This window comes from Palaemon carinicauda, chromosome 3 (genome assembly GCF_036898095.1).
Source record: "Palaemon carinicauda isolate YSFRI2023 chromosome 3, ASM3689809v2, whole genome shotgun sequence".
In the NCBI taxonomy this organism is placed as follows: domain Eukaryota; kingdom Metazoa; phylum Arthropoda; class Malacostraca; order Decapoda; family Palaemonidae; genus Palaemon; species Palaemon carinicauda.
In genome coordinates this window covers 120,637,677-120,647,308 of record NC_090727.1, presented here as the reverse complement: position 1 = coordinate 120,647,308, position 9,632 = coordinate 120,637,677, and the positions used below count along the sequence as shown (strand labels likewise).

The window sequence follows — 9,632 nt, the reverse complement described above, 5'->3', positions numbered from 1 at the left end:
AGGAGGGGTATTGCTTCAGCAATATGATAAACAATTTTTCCCGATAGCTTTCTATTCTCGAAAATTGAGAACTTCCGAAAGTAAGTATGTAGTAATAGACAAGGAAGGGCTAGCTATTGTTAATTCACTAGTGCATTTTAAGTTCATAATTTACGGTTATCCCGTTAAGGTTTTTACTGACCATAAACCACTAACAGAGTTCTTTAAAGGCTTCAACCACAGCCCTAAACGAACTCGGTGGCATTTGATCATTCAAGATTTTGGTGTAAGAATCGGGTATTTACCTGGGAAAGCAAATATCATTGCGGATGCATTATCACGCAACCCCGTATCATCTTGTACGGAGCCTTTAGCTGAATTAATAGATATATCAACATCCATGCCTATTGTTAAAACGATATCTGAACAAGAAGATTTAGGCTGGAGCGCTGAATTGTTACAGACTGAGCAAAGAAAAGATCAGAAAATAGAAACAATTATAAATGCTTTGAAAGGCAATCATAAGGAAAAGGGATATATAAAGTATAAGCAGCAGAATTATATAATCAAAGATAATATTCTGTGTAGGACTGTGACAAGGAAAACCCGCAATACAACACATGTAACTAACGACCAGGTAGTAGTACCAATCTCACTTATTTCCACTGTCCTGAATTGGTTGCATTCAAATCCATTACATGGACACCCAGGGTTCTCATTAATGTCACAGAAAGCCAAATCATTGTTTTATTGGCATACGATGCTTACAGATATAAAAAGACACATAGCTAATTGTCGCACATGTCAGGAAAACAAAGGGCATACGAAAACACCTGTCAGCCTAGGGGCTTATCCTGTGCCCAATCAACCCTTTGAAAGAATACATTTAGATTTGTTAACAGGATTTTACGAGTCAGACAGAGGAAATAAGCACCTCTTAGTAATTATAGATGCTTTAACTCGATATACAGAACTAATAGCGCTTAAAACTAAAACTGCGATTGAATGCGCTAGGAAGTTTTACGAGTGTTACATTTGTAAACATGGAATTCCACACATGATAATCTCAGACTCGGGTGGTGAATTTAATAATCACTTTCTTACCTCATTGTGTGAATTCCTCAGCATAAAGAAAATAAATAACATGATATATCACCCAGAGTCGAATGGCTAGTGGAAAGAGCAAATAGAAAGATTTTAAATATATTAAGAGTAACACTAGGGGGATCAATACCGGCGGCACTGAGTACTCTGAATCATTCATATCATATATCAATTAAAATGTCACCGCATGAAGCATTGTATGGTACCCCAGTTAGAACGCCTTTCCATGTATTAACGCCTACAACTAATCTATCAAATCCTTTAAAAGAAAGTATAAATGCAAGTATAAGTCGATATGATATCCTTCGAAAGAATTTAGAAGAATCACAAATCATAATGAAAAGGAATCATGATAAAATAGCGAAGCCAACTAAAACATATACCGTGGGTGATAACGTGTATATTCAAATCAATGTGCGCAAAGGACTCAATTATAAACTAACACCTAAGTTTGAAGGCCCATTTAACATTTTGGAAACATTAACGGCCAATAGGTTTAGAGTTCAAAACGTATCCCAACCCACGGATGAGAGAATAGTACCATTGGCTCACATAAGAAATTAAAAAGAAAAAAGAAAATAAAGGGAAAGAAGTGAGGGAAAAATTTTTTATTTTATGTGATTAAAAGTTTTCTTCTTAATACAGGAGTAATTACATATATTTTTCTCGTTACAGGTTTCCAAGATGAAATTTTTGTTGTTGGGAGTGATATTGTTCGCTCAGACATTTTTCTCGTGTGGGATGAGCTCTAAAACTTAAAGTATAAATTTTAAATATGGCACTATAGTTGAAAGACAAGAAGACATTTTTATTACATCAAGCAACGTAGTTGTAGAAGTGAATATGCAAGCAATTTTTCTTCAAGAGAATGATGTCACTAGCTTAAGAACCGCCATTTCAAGGTTTTCTGCCTCATTGGATGAGTTGCATAGAAGACATTTTCATTTGACTACAGAGAGTTTGCTTGGATCAACATTAAAAGTTGCAGAGATGCTATCTGATGACTTGAAAAATAAGACTTACGAGACAGGATCTTTGGCTTATGACATTTTGATGTGGACTGTAGGACACGAACATAAAGAAAGACGAAATCCGTTTATTTATGCTGCATTAAACATCTTCAGGTCTGTTGCAAGTTTAGGTTTAGGAATTTCCAATCGTCTTAAAATTAGTAATCAAAATAAGAAAATTGAGTTCTTGACTCATGAAGATGAATTGATTATGTCAGAACTAAGGAATCAGTTAGCTTCGATCAATCAAATTATGGATTTAGTAAATGAACATTCAAATAATATCATTCAGATTATGGAAGTACAGGATTTGTTGGCAACGTTAACGTATTATGATTCAAAGATAGATCACATACATAACAGAATTGCACATTTCATTGAGAAATCCAAGGATTATGTAGAAGCTATCACGTTAGCAACTAAAGGTGTACTGTCGCCCCATTTGTTGCCTATAAATTACTTAAAGTTAATTCTGGAGAACGGAAGGGATAAACTAGGCTATGTTCCTTTGTTAGGCGAACGTAGGTTAGAATTTTATTACAGCCTAATTACAGTAAGCGTTGATAATAACAAGATTAGGATTACAATTCCCTCTGATTCTTCTGATGCATGGCAATCTTACAGGATATCACCATTTCCGACTTTCATGACGAATCACTCAAATCCAGTAATATCCAGTTTGACAGGACACGTATTGATTTCCCCAGACAAGGAAACATATACGGTCATTAAAGACTTAAATCAATTAACTCACTGTTCAGACGCAATGGATAGAAAAATATGTACAGCTGACTCATTTGAATTCCATAAAAACTTAATGGATTCATGCGAGTTAGGTATAGTGCTAGACGGTGCTCTCTCCCATACATGTGAAAATTGTCTGGATAAGCTTTATCCCTTTGACAATAATGAGTTCAGTTGCAGACTGAACAATGGCTCGTGGATACGATACGGCTTCAATGCATCATGCCCTGACGGATCCATGTCTTTCGCCCACATCTTCGTTGCAGCAGATGGGTGTATCGGGACTTCCCCTAATTCCATGGTGACTGGTCTACGGACACTCATCAGAGAACGAGCCTACTTCGCGAACTTCACGTGGACCTCTACAATGCCAGCACTACCTCTCCCGTACAACAGACAAGTAGCCAAGCGGTTGATGAAATTAACCGAAATGGACCACCTGTCACCGACTTATAAGGCAATTCTTCACCCCATACTACTAGCAGGACTGGGTATCACGGTGATGATATTTATTGCCGTGAACATCCTTGTTTGGCGTAGGTTACGATACAGCAGGAAGCTAAAACAGAACGTTTCGCCATGTCCAGACAAAACTCCTCATTCGATAAAGGAGTAAAATGTTGGAATTAGAGTTTGTAGGAAAAGCTGTTAGTACGCTAGTAATATGTAAATGAGGAAATTTTTTAACTTTGCATGGTTAAAAATACATTAGAAAAAAAAAATATAAATCATTTTTTCTCTCGGCATCTAATAAAATATATAAGCCGAAATGTTAAAAAGAAAAGAGAAAAAAAATTAAATTAACAGAATCTATGGGCATCTAATAAAATATATCAGCCCTATATATAAATATATATACATATGTACGAAACCGTGGTACGTGTACGTACCAGGAATTCGTGTTTGTGCACTAAAAAATTGAATTTTTACCAAGGTAACAAATATTTTTATTAGTTACCGTATTATGTTAATCTATGTTTCTGACAAAGGTAACAATTATTCTTTAACAAGTTACCGAATCATTTGTATGTCAGTATTTTTTTTTTGGTACCATATAATCATTTGCTAGCAATGTACCATAAATATGATCTTTATTTATCATGCATTTTTTTCTTTGATTTGGTAATATCTTTTCGTATGCATTGTTGTTATTATTTTCTGATGTGCCTATTTGGACATTCGTCCTCGTTTGCTTATGGCTAAAGTTAAACAAAGAATAATACATATATCCAGTCACGCCTAGTAAACATGTTTTGGCTTGTTGTTAAATTTCTTTTTTTTTTTTTAAATTGAGATAGCTGGCCGAGCTAATGTAATAAATGAAATAATTGTTATTACATGTTTAAAACACATGACGTAATATGTCATTTTGGATGAAGATGCTAGCCGTGAGATTTGCTGTAGTCATGTGAAATCATAAACAGGATGCACAATGCAGCCTCGGCAATGTAACATTTTTCTTAAACGTCAACACCAATGCATCAGTGTGTGAAAGTTTGTGACGTCACCGGATGCAGGTGTCTTCCGAGATTGTGTTAAAAATGCTACATCAACTAAGCATACGACATCTGTGATATCGATAATTTAATCAGTTCATATCTATACTTCACCAGAATTGGTCATCCAACCAAACCAGCTCCCTCCTATGATGGAGATGTTTAACTCTGTTGTTTTTAGACAATAAATACTTTTAAAGCTAATAAGATGTACTTCGTTATCCAGCCTTAGACATCTTAAACAACACATACTCAATGTGTGCTTATAAAAGTAGCACACTTATATATACACATGACATGTGGTTTGGCCTAGAAAACAAGCTTGTTGCATATGCAGATGATGCTACTCTCTTTGCATCAATTCCATCCCCTGAATGTAGATCTGGGGTTGGTGAATCCCTTAATAGAGATTTAGCTAGAATTAGTGCATGATGCAAATTATGGGGTATGTAGTTGAATCCTAACAAAACTCATAGTATGATTGTAAGTAGGTCAAGGACGGTGACTCCTCAACATCCGGATCTCAGTATTGATAATGTTTCTTTAAAATTGTATGACTCTTTTAAAATTTTAGGTGTGATTCTCAACAGCAAATTTACTTTTGAGAAACACATTAGGTCTGTGTCTTCTTCAATTGCATAAAAACTTGGCTTATTGAGAAAGTCTTACAAGATTTTCGGTGATCAATCTATTCTGAAGAAGTGTTTTAATTCTTTCATTCTGCCTTGTTTTAAGTATTGTTTTCCTGTCTGGTGTTTAGCTGCTGATTCTCATCTTAATTTGTTGGACAGAAACTTACGGTCTATTAAATTTCTTATTCCTGATTTAGATATTAATCTTTGGCACCGTCGTTCAATTAGTTCATTATGCATGTTGCATAAGATTTTTCATAACTCTGACCATCCTTTACATTCAGATCTCCCTAGACAATTCTATCCTGTTCGTAATACTAGGCAGGCACTTAATTCTAATAGCCAGGCCTTCTCCATCATGAGGCTCAATACTACACAGTATTCTAGAAGTTGTATTCCAGCTGTGACCAAGTTGTGGAATGATCTTCCTAATTGGGTAGTTGAATCAGTAGAACTTTAAAAGTTCAAAGTTGGAGCAAATGTTTTTATGCTGACCAGGCTGACATGAGGCTTTTTATTGTTTATATAAGACATATCTGTTTTTTACATTATTAATAGTTTATATAAGACATATCTGTTTTGACGGTGTTACGGTTTTTAGAATGATATATTGTTAATTTATTATCATCATTTATTTATTTCTTTATTTCCTTTCCTCACTGGGCTATTTTTCCCTGTTGGAGCCTTTGGGTTTATAGCATCTTGCTTTTCCAACTAGGGTTGTAGCCTGGCTAGTAATAATAATAATAAACTTAATACTAAGACACAAACAGACAAAAATAACCATAACCTAGAACTAGATATGTAAAATACATACACGGTGCGTGTGTACATAGAAACTGTCACCAATAATCAGAAAAAAACAACACTTGATTAAAAATTTACTAAAACCAACACCGTTGCTTAACAAAAATACAGAACAAAAAACACTTAATTATGTTTGTGTGTTGACACAGCCGTCCACACAATGGCCAACAGTCTTTAATAGCCCACTGCCAACTCTTTGCCAAACAGAACACTTCCTGGCAATCTTCTACAGCCACCTAGGCAAAATTAAAGAACAACAGGAACAACATTTCTAATGGGAAAAACAGCATTTCCAACAATAAAGTTTATTTTTCAACGAATTTGAACTTTATTTCCACTAAATTTAAGCTGTTCTACTCTTACGGAAGGTCCCCCACCCCTTTTCCGATGGACAAAGGTGGGAGCCTGGGACTTAAGGCGTGCAAAAAAGGACAAAACGTGATAGATTAACTTTATATATTTGTAAAAGGCCAGAAAAACTAAAAACTCACCTAACCTAAGCTAGTAGTTCCCAGATCACAGACCTAGCCAGGGGCCCAGCCAGAATGGTCACACTCGATTGACACATGAATTTGTGATGACTGGCCATCACTAGCCGTATTGCGACGACTGTTTGGTACCCCTGATAGTGAGGCATGTTTAAATGAATGCCCCACTTTTAGTACTTTAAAAAACAGATCTCTATTCGAGGGACAAGGTGAGGAAGGCAGGTTCATCCTTGCCAAAAAACTAGGACATTATGTGTCATATTATGCTAGCAGTATCTTTAGATTTACTTCAGAAGCAGATCTCCTAAAAGCTATTTAATTTTTATGAGGACAACTGTGCTTTTATTGTTTTAAATTGAATTTCCTTTTATTCTTTATCTAAAACAAATCATATCGGCGCCAATGATCTTAGACATCAGGATGCCAGAAAACTCCGAATCAATCACTCATTCATCTTTCCTTTCTTCATGAAAATCAATCATTTGTGCATAGCAAACTATAACACTCGTATTGCACTGCTTTTATTTATACTTTGCAATTAACAATCTAGTAGAAAACCTCTCTGGGGCGAAAAAGGCTCAAGATATTGTTTTTTCGATCACCGAATTGTTCATTTTATGGGGCATTCAATCTCTCATGAATTACTTTACAACATATCACTGCATATGTACAAACACTGACATATAGATGCTAACATCACAAGCAAATAAAATATTCTTACATTTCTATAATAATACTCATCATAAAGAATAATATCTAACTGAGATAATATATATATATATATATATATATATATATATATATATATATGTGTGTGTGTGTGTGTGTTTATATACTGTATGTAACCAGACACTTGTTTCTTATCATACAGGGAAGATAAGAGCTTTGATAATCAAGATTTATTCGGATTTTAGATCTTTTTGCACATAAATGCCGAAAAAAAACATCGCATGGAACAGGTTAAGGTTTTATATCCAAGTCATTCAAACAGGTATCTTAGAATGACTGAAATTATTTTTATTAAAGATATGAAGCATTCTTTAAATTCTCAAGAAGGTTGTGATAGGCATCTAAAACATTTGGAACACTCACTTCTGCGACTTTTTTATATATCTGTATTACTGACTAATATGGAATTTATTAATTATTTATTGTTGATTCTTTAATAATCTAAACAATGAAACCATATGTTTGAAAACGTGAGTTGGCGTAAAGCCAATAAATTTGCAACTTTTTCTACTATTGGCTATGTCTTACCTGATATTTCAATGTCACTTTAACATACACAAGCACAGACACAGACACACCTGACATGCACACACACTCACAAAAATATACATACACAAACCACACACACGTATATATTTGTATATATATATATATATATATATATATATATATATATATATATATATATATATATATACATAAAAATATATTATATATATATATATATATATATATATATATATATATATATATATATTAAATGTATATATAAATATATTATATATATATATATATAACACATATATATATGTATATATATATATATATATATAGATAGATATATAGATAGATAGATATATAGATAGCAAGGTGTGTGTGTGTATTAAAGTGGCACTGAAATATCAAGAATAAAGTACCTTAACCCCAACTTAGCGTTTTCAATTATCAGCGACATTACTATGGTGATTTCTTTATTGTCTTTTAATACATGAAATATGGTGACTATATAGAAAACAGATCATAAACCTGTAAAATTAGGCAAACAAGTTTCAATGTTTACATTGATACGGAATCTGATATACTGTATGTTGAAAGACAACGAGAATCTCTTCCAAGAATTAATGGACGTTATTAATGCTTTATTTATCTTAACTAATTATGGCCAAGGACAAATCACACACATGAATTAGTTGGGAACGATGGATTAATATTATATATCATCAACCGGTGAATGAGATAGGGGTACTGTTTGTCTTATAGAAATACATACAATTTCAAAACGTTTATTCTTATGCTTGAGAGAAAATGCTAACGTTTGCAAAGTCGGCCCAAAAGAGGAATCTTAATACTCAGCAGAAGCACTTCAAGTCTTTCGGTAATTCGCAGCCACTATAAAAGCCGCAGCCGATCTTCAGTTTTCGGTCACAGTTGATTCCGCAGAGAACTCAGGAGCTGAAACAGCTGGTCAGTCTGCCTCACCTGAAGTAGTTCGATAAGAATATCTTCAAGTTTTGGCAGTTGCAAGCTGCTGATTCAGAATCTTAAAGGTACTTTCATGTTTACATTCTTGAATTCCTGTTAAAGCATTGTCTCCTTGTAGTACCTGAGATCATCTGTAGTTTCATGTATCGAAATCATTTGTTCGTCTTGAGATAAAGGAGAACTTTAAATACTGAAGATGCGTGGCATTACTATCTCTATAATTAGTATTACAAGTCAGAGGAGCAATTCACCGTAACTGGTCATTAGCGTTTTTAAGTTGGTTTTGAATTTCCTCTTGCTTTGTTACGATATTAAGTCTCTCATTAGTGAATCTATATATTCGTTTTAGCAAATAAAGGGGGACTTCATATATGAAGAGGTCTATTTATCAAAATGTTTTTACTGATGGCAATAAGATAAGGTTAATTATTTGGGAAGATATTGCTTCATGGGAAATTGTTCTTGCATTCACCCAATCATCTTGTATATCCAAAACGTCTATTCTTAGAATAGCTATAACAGTTTCATTATTTATTAATAAAATTCTAAAATACGGCTGGAAACCACCAGTTATTCTAAACGAGCTAGCAGGTAAATTTATAGTTCGTAGAGAAAAACGTGATTTAGCAATAAATGAGGAACTTTGGTCAATTGTTAAGAAAAAATCAAGAGAAAAATTTCCTTATCACATCTAAGTTCTAAGATGGGTCATATCCACATAGCAGTACAGAACTACAGCGTTGGCTATATCGTATATCTGTACAATTCTCTTACTTAAGTCAGCCTGTCCATTGTTCAATCTTCCTTCTTTAGTCTTCATTCAATTCCACCGTACAAAAACCTGTGCTGTATATTATTGTTCCTGATTATTTCGAAATCTTTCCCTGTCAAGTATTATTTCACCATATTTTTCTTACTTTGTTAACAATATTTCATTTCATCTTGGAATGATCTCAAGTCACATCCCCCTTAGATTTGGATATCTTTTAATATGGAATCATTGCAAGTCTTTTCGTTTTTTATTGAATGAGAAACAAAATATTTTGAGTATTGTAAGTTTGCCCTCATTCTGTCGTTACTCAAACTAAACCTCCTCTTCCATCTTTCTTTATTTCTATAATCAACGAGATAGGCAAACATCAGTCAGCACCCTGCTATTTG

At 33.9% G+C, this 9,632-nt stretch overlaps 1 protein-coding gene across 1 annotated transcript in view; it reads left to right on the top strand.

The window, feature by feature from the left end:
- Window positions 1-8,378: 8,378 nt before the first annotated feature.
- Window positions 8,379-9,632, top strand: part of LOC137638438 (rhodopsin-like) — a 6,150-nt gene continuing 4,896 nt past the window's right edge. Inside the window, exon 1 of the mRNA XM_068370508.1 lies at window positions 8,379-8,536. The gene's annotated coding sequence lies outside the window, so the exon portion shown is untranslated. The remainder of the gene's footprint in view (window positions 8,537-9,632) is intronic.